Source organism: Magnolia sinica, chromosome 16 (genome assembly GCF_029962835.1).
Source record: "Magnolia sinica isolate HGM2019 chromosome 16, MsV1, whole genome shotgun sequence".
In the NCBI taxonomy this organism is placed as follows: Eukaryota; Viridiplantae; Streptophyta; class Magnoliopsida; order Magnoliales; family Magnoliaceae; genus Magnolia; species Magnolia sinica.
The window spans coordinates 40,624,397-40,636,357 of record NC_080588.1 but is presented as its reverse complement, the minus strand read 5'-3'; positions in this window follow the sequence as shown (position 1 = coordinate 40,636,357).

The following is an 11,961-nucleotide window of genomic DNA, read 5'->3' as shown; positions in this document are numbered from 1 at the left end:
CTTTACTCGATTGCTTGTGAAATCCGCATCAATCACTTTAAATTGTATCTGCATGGCTCTAAACGTGTAAATCAGTGAGCGCTACGTTACTCTGAAACCTGGGATCCATCGCTAAATCCAGTTGTTCTGAGGAATTTTTGGAAGATCTGGATCGGACCTGGACCGCGCGTCGAAAGTCCGATGGCGATGATCTTAGGCTGTTGCGGTCACCGAGTTGGGCTTGGTCATCTCCTCAAAAATCAAGTCCATGTGATGTTCTGGGTCGATTTGCTTGAGCTCGGAGTGAAGAGTGTGAGAACGGTTGGAATTTATTAAGCTCTTATTGAAATCTTTGTCGCGTGCGCGACGATTTTAAGCATTCTGACCGTTGGATTCTGACCCAATTTCACCCTCTGATCAGGATAGTTGGCCCAGGCATATCCTAGTGCTTGTGGACCTGATCGAGTTTCCGTGACCGTTGAATTGAGTGTGGTCCGCCACGGCTGATCTGAAGAGCCGGTCGGTATGAAAACTCAGCTTGACCTAGATCCATGGTCAAGGAGCTTAAGTCCGACCTTTCGTGGTTATAGGCCCACCAGAAGTGCTTCGTTGGATCGAGAAAGGCTTACTTTGGTTATAACCTAAGTATACCTTGTCCCTAGGGTTATTTTCATCAAGTAAAGGCCTATTTATAGTCCTTAAACCCTAGTCCTCTTTTCCATACGATTTTCTCTAACCCTAGCTTGGAAAAAGAGTGGAAAAGAGAGAGAAAGTGAGAGAGATAAGTTGGTGAATCATCTTGGATTCTTCCTTGTTCTTCTTTATCTTTGAACCTTCACTTTGAATCGTTCTTCTGACGGTTCTGAGTTCTTTTGGGATAAGTTAACCTAACCCTAACCTATGTTAGAGCTTAGATTAGACTTGGTGTTGTTGTATCTTATTTCCATCTTTGTTCTAGGGTATTCTAACGCCGTTGACGAAGACAACTCGTCTAAATCAGTTCGGTGGTTCTTTCTTCGCTTAAGGTGTGGACTTTAAGTGTATAGGTTATGGTTTTCAAGGCTTTCAATCCCAGTTAGTGATTTGTTCTTATTATGGATGAGATTTCACATGCCAAATGTTGAGTTTACATTGCTTTCCTGATATGCATGTGCTATATTGAGATTTGTGTATTCTGTGTATTTATAAAGTACCGTATACGTATAAAATATGCACTTGTGTTTGCCATGATTATTTGTCATGTATGTATGCTAGATACATGTATGACAACTCCTTGGTAACAGGAATTGTCTAAGTGCATGTATTCCAACATACGTCATGTATATTGTTCCATGTATGCTAAGTGTTTGTAGAAATGCATGAATGACCTAAGTGTAACTGATTACACGAATTGTGGGCGTTGAGAAGTGATTCTCAATACTCCTATTGATGTGCATGATTTCCCTTATGCAAGTTACATTCCAAGTTATTTAAATTCAAGCACTACTTGTGCTTACATTGATGTTAAGTTGATATTCCTCAAGTGCTTATGTACCATGATTTAAGCTGTTGTTCCATTACTGTTTTACATTCCATATGAATATCTGTTGTAGTGTAAGGTGTGTGGGACTATGCATTAGTCCAGGAAATCGGTAATCGACTCTATATTCGTGGTTGAGATTGCTTTCGCCACGTAGGACGTGTTAGATGAGCCCGAGCCGTATTAGAGTTGGCGGCAGTGGTTTGGCCACGCGGAGTGTTTGCGCACTCTATGTCGTTCAATTCAACGTGCGCTCGTGTTAGTCGAGTTCGTCAAGTAACCCGATTGTCCGATGTATGTTTACCATGTATGGACGCTATTGCTTGAATCTAGGGTACCGAACTTACCAGTGACATCCTATTAACTATGGTACTTGATCCGCTAAGACTCATGAGCCGGACATGGTGGTATGGGACACCGTGGTCGAGCTGTCGGCCTACGCTGGGGTGACGAGCCTCCCCGTAGTGACCAATGAGCAATTAAACTCGTGAGCCGATTATGGTGGTATGGGACACTATATTCGTGTTGTCCGCCTACATTGATTGGTGACGAGCCCTTTGTAGTGACCTCGAGCATACCTGGATACCGCAATGAGGTGACGAGCCGAACTGTGGTAGGAAGGGCATGAAAGGCGTGCATTGATTGGTGACGAGCCCTTTGCTACGACCTCAAACATATGATCGTATGAGATGTCTAGGATTGACGACCCTAGTATGGATTACCGTTTGGATGGTGACATGAGGAAGGTATCTTAGCTTCCCAATCCGGCTGTGTGAAATGGACTAATAACAACTTGGTAATCATATCCATGCACCGCATTTGCATGTACTTTGTAGATGTGGCGCACTTTGAGGCAATGTCATGCGTAACGTAAGATGAAGACGCTGAGGGTGTACGCGTGAGGGCACGCATCATATTGCATACATCCTTGCATTAATAATAGTACTTAGGATTTATTTACTTGTTCTGCTTTATCATTACTGTTTGATTGAACTGATAACATGTTAACCAGTGCCTTATTGTTCCACTGTGTTGATCACTCACTCCCACGTTTCTGGGGCGGTGTTAAACACCCACCAGACTCTATCTTAGGCCCTGATGTTGCAGATGTGGATGCGACGTCTGAGGCAAAGCGGGAGCTGGATGACGACGAGGCTGCCTTCTCCTATATGCAGTTTTCAGACGGGTTCTAGCGAGCCTCGGTCTGATGCGCGGGATCTCTGGGATTATTTTGGGAACTGAAATGATGTAATTGATACTTATAATTTTGTTAAATAACACTTTCATACGATCTGGCTTGTATATGTAATTCAGGGATTTACACTTGTACACATATTTTGCTATAAGTCTTCCGCTTGTTTTATTCACTTATCCCTGAATCATATTTGTGTTTTGGCTTAATCTATTCCATGTCTTATGCACTAATACAGTCAACATACATTCATCATTAAATATGTTGCATAAGTGATGTTTTGGGACTCGGGAGCTGAGTTATGCTCGACCCCCGAATTTCAGGGCGTTACATCCACCATCAATCTTGAGATGATATTCTCGATATTGCCATTGTCTATGATTACATCACAGACCTCGCCATTGACGGTGCACCACGTACGGAATATATTGTGTCCCTATGGATGTAATTCCTTTTGTGGGGTGTATAGTAATCACCTCAGAACTAGAGATTCATCACGATCCTCGCCCGTGCATTCATCGCCATCTACTCTTTCCTCAGTGACTTGTTCATGTTCACCAAAGTCAGGGTCTTCTTCTACGGCTTCGCCTTCAATGCCCCATTCGTTTATGGTTAAGTGTGTTCGGGGAAGTTAAGGACAAGTTTTTGATAAATGGCCTAGTTGGGCACAGCGGTAACAATTGTTCGACCTTAGCCAAGCGTAAGGATTTGGAATCCTACTCGAGCCCACTGTTGTGGGTGCTACACGTTGAAGCCTAGATGAGTCGCTTCCCATATCATGGTTTGCAGTTGTAGGAGGTTGAGGATGTTCTCCTATTAGTTATTTTCCCCATGTCAGCACCAGATCCTGTGAAGGACTCGTCATGAGGGGCTCAAGTTGAAGGATAAGGCCAAGCAGGAACTCTTGCAAGTTGCATTTCTGCCCTTCCAACCAATTGAACCACTTCATCCACGGTCCCGACTAGGTGCATCTGAACTCGGTCCTGAATCGTTGATCGAAACCCACATATAAATCGTGTTACCTTCTGTGATTCAGTTTCTGACAGATCATTTCGCGTTGCCAACCACTTGAATTCTTTCGTGTAGTCGATGATGGTTCGATTCGCCTGTCTGTAATTTTGGTATTGCTGAAACAATACCTGCTTGTAATCACTAGGAAGGAATTGTGATCGAAGAAGGCGTCTCATCCATGGCCATGATGAGATGGGTGTCTTATTCTGTCGGGCATATGAGAGTTGTACTTGCTCCCACCATATAGAAATACCAAATTTTAATTTAAACGCTACTAATTTCACCTTTTTATGCTCTGGCACGTCCATGTAATCAAAATATCATTCTACTTCGACTAGCCAGTTGAAAAAATCTAGGCAGTTAAAACTAGAAAGTTCAACATTGCCTCGATAGTCTCTTTCAGCATGATCTATATGATCACCTATATAGATTGGTTGTCAAGCAAAGCCTTCAATAAGGTCCTCATCGCTAAAGCTTGAACCATCTGGTGTCGCCTTATGATTTACCACTGGTAGTGCTCTATGGAAATCGGGATTGTGTCGTACATTAACCACGGGTGGTGGAGCATCACCTAGGGCTCATAGCAGAAGTAATGCATCCGCAAGATGGTCAAGGGTTGCTCGCAGCCCTTGCATGATCAACAAATTCTCCTAGTGGAAAGCTTCCATTCTTTCCGAAAGATAACGAATCCCTGTAGCACCGTCCACAGGATTTTGGTTCATAACTTCGTTATTTGCCATTGACCTGAGGGGAATCCTTGCTCTGGTACCAATTGACACAGGAATGAACATGATGAGGTCGATCACCATCTTCCTAAAGGGGATAACTACTTTGAATCCACGGAGCTTCTCTAGACTCCTCACAGTGACTTCTCGAATCCACGAGGAAAAAGTAAAAAAAATAGAAAATAAATTCTATAAAATTCGTAATTTGATTGATGAATGAAATAAATGAGTTCACAACCCTTTAAATAGGGATATTAAGCCATGTGAGAAGTTTCGAAATCAAACTACAACTAAAACTCCTAGAATTTGTGACTGATATAAATAGTAAACTTATTATTTATAGGCAGTCGTGATGTTTACTAGTGCGCATGGATTTTAGCCAAAAATAGTAAGTGTCTTATTTGGCTGAATCAAGACGTTCTCCTAATTATTCTAAGCACTTTTCATATTGGGAGCAACTCCTAAAGCCCAATGGATGAAGAGTTATACTTAAACTAAAACTTACTATAAATAGTAAAAATGAAAATAAAATGGGAATTCCACCGTCGATCTGATGGTATTTCAAAAATTAGGCATGCGCAACCCCGGAAGGTTGGGTAGCTAAAGTAGCTTGTCCTACCCCAAAATCATATATGGTATGCTAAATAACTTATTCCGGGTTGCGAGATACGACCGATTTAAGGTCTTGACGGTCCGGATCACTTCCGCTTGCGATCGAGCCTCTTCTTATCCATCTTGGCCATGAAACTGTCTGCGGCCCGCTCTACATCAATTTTACGGGCATCAGCATTCAGTCCATAAGAGTGAGAGCATTACTGTTGTTGTTGATCCATTCTATGCCTATTTGCTCGAGGAGTGCACACTTATGTCACCATTTCTAATAGCTATGTCAACGTTATCTCCAGACACCTTATGCATCCTCTCTTAAAGCTGACTACTGCCTCTATGCACTCTCCCTTTCACCTTATCTCTGAGACAGAGCTCCCCTCCTTGCTGTGATGCTTGGCCGGGGCTCTGGGCTCTAAGTCTTGCCCCTCTTTGTGGTGGCTCTTCTTTTCCTTTTTTTTTTTCTTTCTTTTTTTTAAAATCTTTTTTACCTTTTCCTTTTTACTTTTTCTTATTTCTTTTATCCCTTAAGCACAGGATGTGGTTGCCTTCTTTTTCTCTTCTTCTTTGGGATTTGCCTAATTTTTGTTGTATCTTTTCAAGATAAATAATAAGAGTCTTCCCCGCTTGCTTTCCTGAGAAAAAGGCGACTAAGAGCCCCATGTTGGGCAGCCCAGTCAAATTTTGAACAAGCCGCTTAACAACCCAAGTAAGGGGTTACTCCACCGTGTGCCAGTCATTCCATTTGTACTGGATTCCCCGCCCCCTTAACGTAGGAAGCTCTGCACCATCCCTTGGCATAATAAAAAAGATGGCGATAATCATCTCCTCTGCTGCTAAAAGGTCCAGATATGCCATTGCCATGGCAAGGTATAGCATTACAAGTTCATCCGAAAAACTCAAGTATGGCCGCCACTATCCTCTTCTTTACATTAGCAATCATGGGCTGAATATCAATCGCAACCAAAGGTGGGACCCACCTATATCATGAAGTGCACAACGGGCTAACCTTTGATTTTGCAAAATCAGGACCCACTATTGGTTGTAATGTCCCAAATGTGCCAATCCCTTGACAATGCCCGGGTTTTGAATCAATTTTGATGTGTGACCCAAGAAATGAGCCCGAGCGATCCATGTGGCCGATCTTGACCATGTGAATGGATTCTAATTAATTATTGGACATGTTGCCCAAGATGTGGGCCCAAGTGATCCACATGGCCAATCTTGGCCACGTGGATGAATTCTAATCAATTCTTGGATGTGTGGCCCAAGATGTGGACCCAAATGATCCACATGGCCCATTTTGCAACGTGGATGGATTCTATACAATGCTTGGCTGTGTGACTAATATGGGCCCTAGAGATCCACGTGGCCCATCTTGGCCACATGAATTGATTCTAATCAATTCTTGGATGCGAGACCCAACATATGGGCCCAAGAGATCCACATGGCCTGAGATGGATTATAAATCAATTATTGGGGGTACGGCCCAAGAACTAGGGCCCAAGTGATTCATATGACCCATGTCAGCCACATGAAATGAACTCTAGTTGGAATCCTTCAAACGGTCAAATGGGTAATGGTGGGCCGCACATGCAAGATCTCAAGTTAGAACCATTCAAATGTGTCAAAGGGCCCACAAAGGAGGGCGATGAACACAATTGGAAGCCTACAGCCCAATAGATATTTTGGGGATTCCCAAATTTTCAATGGGCCCCCAAGTGTGGCCATGCATTCAAGTTCAAGCTTAGAACCCAAGGGACATTTTGGGAGGCTCTCAGATTTTTCGATGGCCCACAAGTCTCGCCATGCATTCACGGTTGAGAATAGAGTCCATTAGATATGTAGGGATTCTAAAATCTTTCAATGGGCCACAAGTGTGGCCATGCATTCAAGCTCAATAATAGAATCCATGAGATGTGTGGGGACTCTCAAGTTTTTCAATGGGCCCACAAGTGTTGCCATGCATGCAAGCTCGAGAATACTACATGAGATGTGTGACTCTCCACTTTTCATTGGGCCCACAAGAGGGGCCATGAGGAGAGGCCATGAGATGTGTGTAGCACTTTCTAAGCTTCAGGTGGGCACGCAAATGGTGGCCATACATACAATTTCAAGACTAGAACCTTGGGATGCATGTGCCATTCAAAAGCCTCAATGGGCCCACATATGGGGCCATATACATGAAAGCAAATTTAAGGCCCAAACGAGACGGGCCCCTTTTATGCTTCAAGTGGCCCCATGAAATAGGCACAGACCATGCATTGACCCAAAAAGGGCCCAAGTGTAGAATAGGGCTCCTTCAAGTTTAATGGTGGGCCCACAAGGCAGCCACGCACACCATACACACGTTCCAAAACAAAGAGAAGGGGGCTTGAAAATGACATGAGGGGGCGCACATGATTTCAATGGAAGGGGGGCTATAAGTGCTTGGACGCCCCTCGCAAATGGACCCACAAAGCGGGACATACAAGTCTTCAAAAGGAATTTTTAAATGGTTAGAACCCTCAAGCTTGCTTAGTGGGCCAAACGCCCCCTAAGGAACTATCGATCAGACCGGATACGATGGGGCCCAACTTCGAGGACCAGTGGTGAGAGTGGCACTCATAGTGCCGCCCTAATCCCTTTTGACCAGATGGGACCAGGCTTGCTGTCTCTTTGCCAAAAACAAAACCTTAGACAGTTACGCAGAGAATGGGGTGAAATAGTAACAGAAAAGAAAGATTACAGTCTTCCTCAAATGATTAGAACCTTAAAACCACAAGGGGAGTTTTTGAATTTACAAGATAGAAAAAATTTGAATATTTTATTAAATAATGTGTTTGATTTCTTAATTACACCATTAATAAATAAAGCCAAAACTCTAATTCAAAATTACCCAAAATAACAAAACTCTTTTAAAACCTAATTTCCTAATTCTAGTAAAATTCTTTTAAAGCCTAATTTGTCAAAACTAAAAACGTTCAGATAAATTTTCCTAGGGTATTCCCAACATTATTAAAAGCAATTTCGAAAGCAATAAAATTCTTAACTCTAAAAATAAAGATATACGACAAAAATAGAAATTAATAGAAATAGTAAATTTTTCTAAAATTGTAATTTTGAACATGGATGCATTTTTTCGCGAAATGAATGGACACAACCTGCTACAAGGATCGGTTGACCCTGTATAACTCATTACATTAAGTTTGATAGGCCATGTGTTCTATGATGATGCCTGTTGCTGCTGTTTCTGGACTAGGTGTGCAAGCGTGCCAAAATTGAAATTACGGCTTCAATTCAAACCGAACAATAATGACCCCAAGCGCCAAGATAAGGAGACACGTAGTGTACGACCAAGATCGAAATAGATCGGTTGCCTTTCAGCCACTCTCTCAGTGTGTAAAATTGGATTAGGCGATATTCAGAGGGTGGGGTTCTTTGTTTGATGATGGGTTGCACATTTGCCTTCTGTATGAAAGGACTTTTCAATACAGACAAAATAAAATGGAAAAGAGATCCTTATAGTTGGTAGAAAGAACAGTTGAAGAACACCTTTTCCAATGGATGAACTGAGTCCAGCGTGCTAGCGTAAACTCAAATTACAACTATAAATTATCAACTACTCGGTTACTGCTACATATTACACTACAGAATGTAATACAACAGGCTTGGAAAGTAAGGATTACACTATGAAATGTAATTTGCTTGACAAGGTAAGTAAAAGATTACAATATGGAATGTCTGTAAATCAAAAGGATCATTGAAAGATAAGTTTGGATTGTTTGGGTTGGTATGAAACGATTTCCTTCTTAATTTGCATTGTTATTTATAGCTTTGGTCTAGCCATTCTGATCCTTCTCACGTTTCGACAGTTACCATAACTGTTCTCCATTACTGCTCTCTAAATACTTCCCACGTTCTTTGCATCTTTGCTTCTCCTTTTGCCACATGTCATGTAACCGTTTGAGCAATGATCATTTCTCCATTGGCCACTCAAGCAGCACACATCACCACTTAATACGTCTTAGCTACACTTATCGAGAAATATCCTCCGTACATATCTGTAGATATTCGAATGCACCATACGTGTCCATGCAAATCACATGTAACTCCCTCTGATTGGTCATAGCAGGGTATGACGATAATGGGGATGAACATTTGTCCTCCAAGTCATTGTACCTTTGACAGAAAGGTGACAACGATGTACGACCTATCATTAATAGCTGTTCACAACCCCAAGTGTAGGGTCACGATGTAGTAATAACTCAGTGAGACCGAGATCGAATCCATAGGAACTAAACTTGTACATATTCTGAAAATAATTAGAACTAGAACTAGAAGAAGATCTAAACCTAAATCTGTAATAAAAGAGAGTGATTGTGAATGATGTTGATTAAAACTATCAATTGAAAGGTGAGAACTAGGGTGCCAAGCATCCACTTGTAGCTATTAGGATGCAACCTTACTTGACTCAAGAAACACAATTGGAATTGGAGTCCTATCTTATCCAATTGGAAGATAAAACAATGAAATCAAATATTTGAACTTTTCATTGACCTAGTCCTTAATGAAGAAGTATTGCAATGATTGGAAGGGAATTCATGCATCCACCATGCCTAGGAGACGATGGTGAATCACGAGCTTTACCAATCTCACAATCTCAAAACAGGAAAAGAAGATACTCAAAGCTATCACAACATCTATTGTAATTTGAGTCATAATAAATCATAGAAAACTGTAAATATTCCTTAATATCAAACTAGAAATCAATGAGGTTCAACAAAAACAAGAATTAATGCAAGAAAATCATCCCAACACACTACAACTTCACCTCTTAGCCCTAGCTAAGAGGTTTATCCAACAATAGACATGATTAGATCTAAATCTCCTAAAGAAAGCATTAAAAATAAATAAAGAAGGCAGAAAAAATCTTGGGAGGCTGCTCCATCCTTTAGCTCTGCTTCTTAAAATCTAATTCCCCTTTAGAACTCCTCAAAGAACTCATATTTATAGCCTTTGTCCTGCCGTCTTTGAAAACTGCCTCAAATTTACGCACTTTGCGTAACACCTTCGATGTCATCAAATAACCTTCGATGTCATCGATCGTAACTTGAATCTAGAAGTCATGCCTTTTCGCACTGTGTAAGGCTCGTATCCTAGTCCGTACCGTTTCTCAGACTTCTGCAATCTTTCCCGTTGAATTCCGGCAACCCACTCCCGACTCAGATATACGGGATGCGACTTAGGGTCACCCACTCCCTACCACACAATCTCCCATCCTAGTCATCCATACTTTATCATCCTCCATCAAAATCAAATCCAAGGAGCTAAGGAAGCCAAGGGATCAAGAAAGAGTGCAATCGATGGGTGATCGTAGGATATCCACCGTTGATTTTCATTTGAAGGCCCACTTGTAATGGGACCCATTTTGATGTATGTGTTGTAAACAAATAAGGGCCCATAGTGGCGGGGTCCCTCCACTACATCGATCTCTCTCTCTCTCTCTCTCTCTCGGTGATGAAATGTGGCCCACCTGATCTAGACTGTCCATGTGTTGGGCCTCACCTCGCTGCCCGTCCATTTGGACCAGCCTGGATGAAGTAAAAACACAAATATCAGTTTGATTCAAAACTCTGGTGGGCCACACGTGGGACCCACCTAGAATGGAAGTGGATTGGCTGGGGTACATCACACCAGCTATATAACTGCTGTATTTACGTCAGCCAGTTGTGTGGGTCCCACTGGCTGTATAGCTGCTACTATGACGTCAGCAAGTGGGCCTGATCATGAGGCATGTGTTATACTTACACCGTCCATCCTTAGGGCCACCCTGCATGTGCAGGGCATGGGCCTACCCAGATGTATGTACACCCATGCTGTCCATCCATGGGTCCCACGTGGGGACTGCCATGATGTATGTGTTTCAAATCCACACCGTCTAGACCTCTGGATGGTGGATCTAATCATGAGGCATGTGTTAAATCCAGACCGTCCATCTCTGGTGGGCCAACACCCCCCAGCAGGTCTTGACGTCAGCAAGCTATGGGTTCAACCATGAGATATGTGTTATATCTGGGCCGTCCATGTGCTGGACGTTGGGCCAGCAGCCCAGCAGTCCAGTAACTGGACAGGTGCTGTATTGACATTAACAAGTTCTGTGGGCCCTGACCAAGAGGTATGTTTTATATCCAAACCATTCATCCGTGTGGGACCCACACATGGTGCATTTGTCTTATATCCACACCTTCTTTTTTTCTAGACAAGTGGCAGTCCACCATGATATGTGTTATATCCCATCCATCCATCCATTTGCTAGACGGTGGGACCCACTCTGCATGTGTGGGACCTCCACCGTCCAGCTGGGACGTGGACGCCCCACCTTAATGTATTCATTTTATATCCTGATCGTCCATCTATTAAGACCACCATGATTCATGTATTTCATACCACCATCCATCTAGACGGTGGGGACCACTTGCTGTACTAATGTCAGCAAGTTCTGTGGCTCCATCATGAGATATATGTTATATCACACCGTCCGTCCATTTCTTTCAGGATGTGTAGCACGTGTGGGGGGTGGGGCCCACCTTGATGTATATATTTTGTATCCACACCGTTTGTCCCTGGACGGTGTGCCGTGGGACGCACTATGACGTTTGTGCTTTGCAGCCATACCGTCCATCTGTTTTGTGCCATGTGGGGCCTACCTTGATGTATGGGTCTTATCCTGCACTATCTAGTAGCTGCTGGATGGTGGGACCCACCATTGATGTATATGTTCTATATCCACACCGTCTATCAGGTGGACCACACTACAAAAAATCAGTGAATGATTGATCGTCTACCATTGAAATCATATGGGTTCACTAAAGTTTTGGATCAATATGAAATTTGTTTTCCTCTTAATTTAGGTCTTTGTGACCTTATGAACAGATTGAATGGAAAAT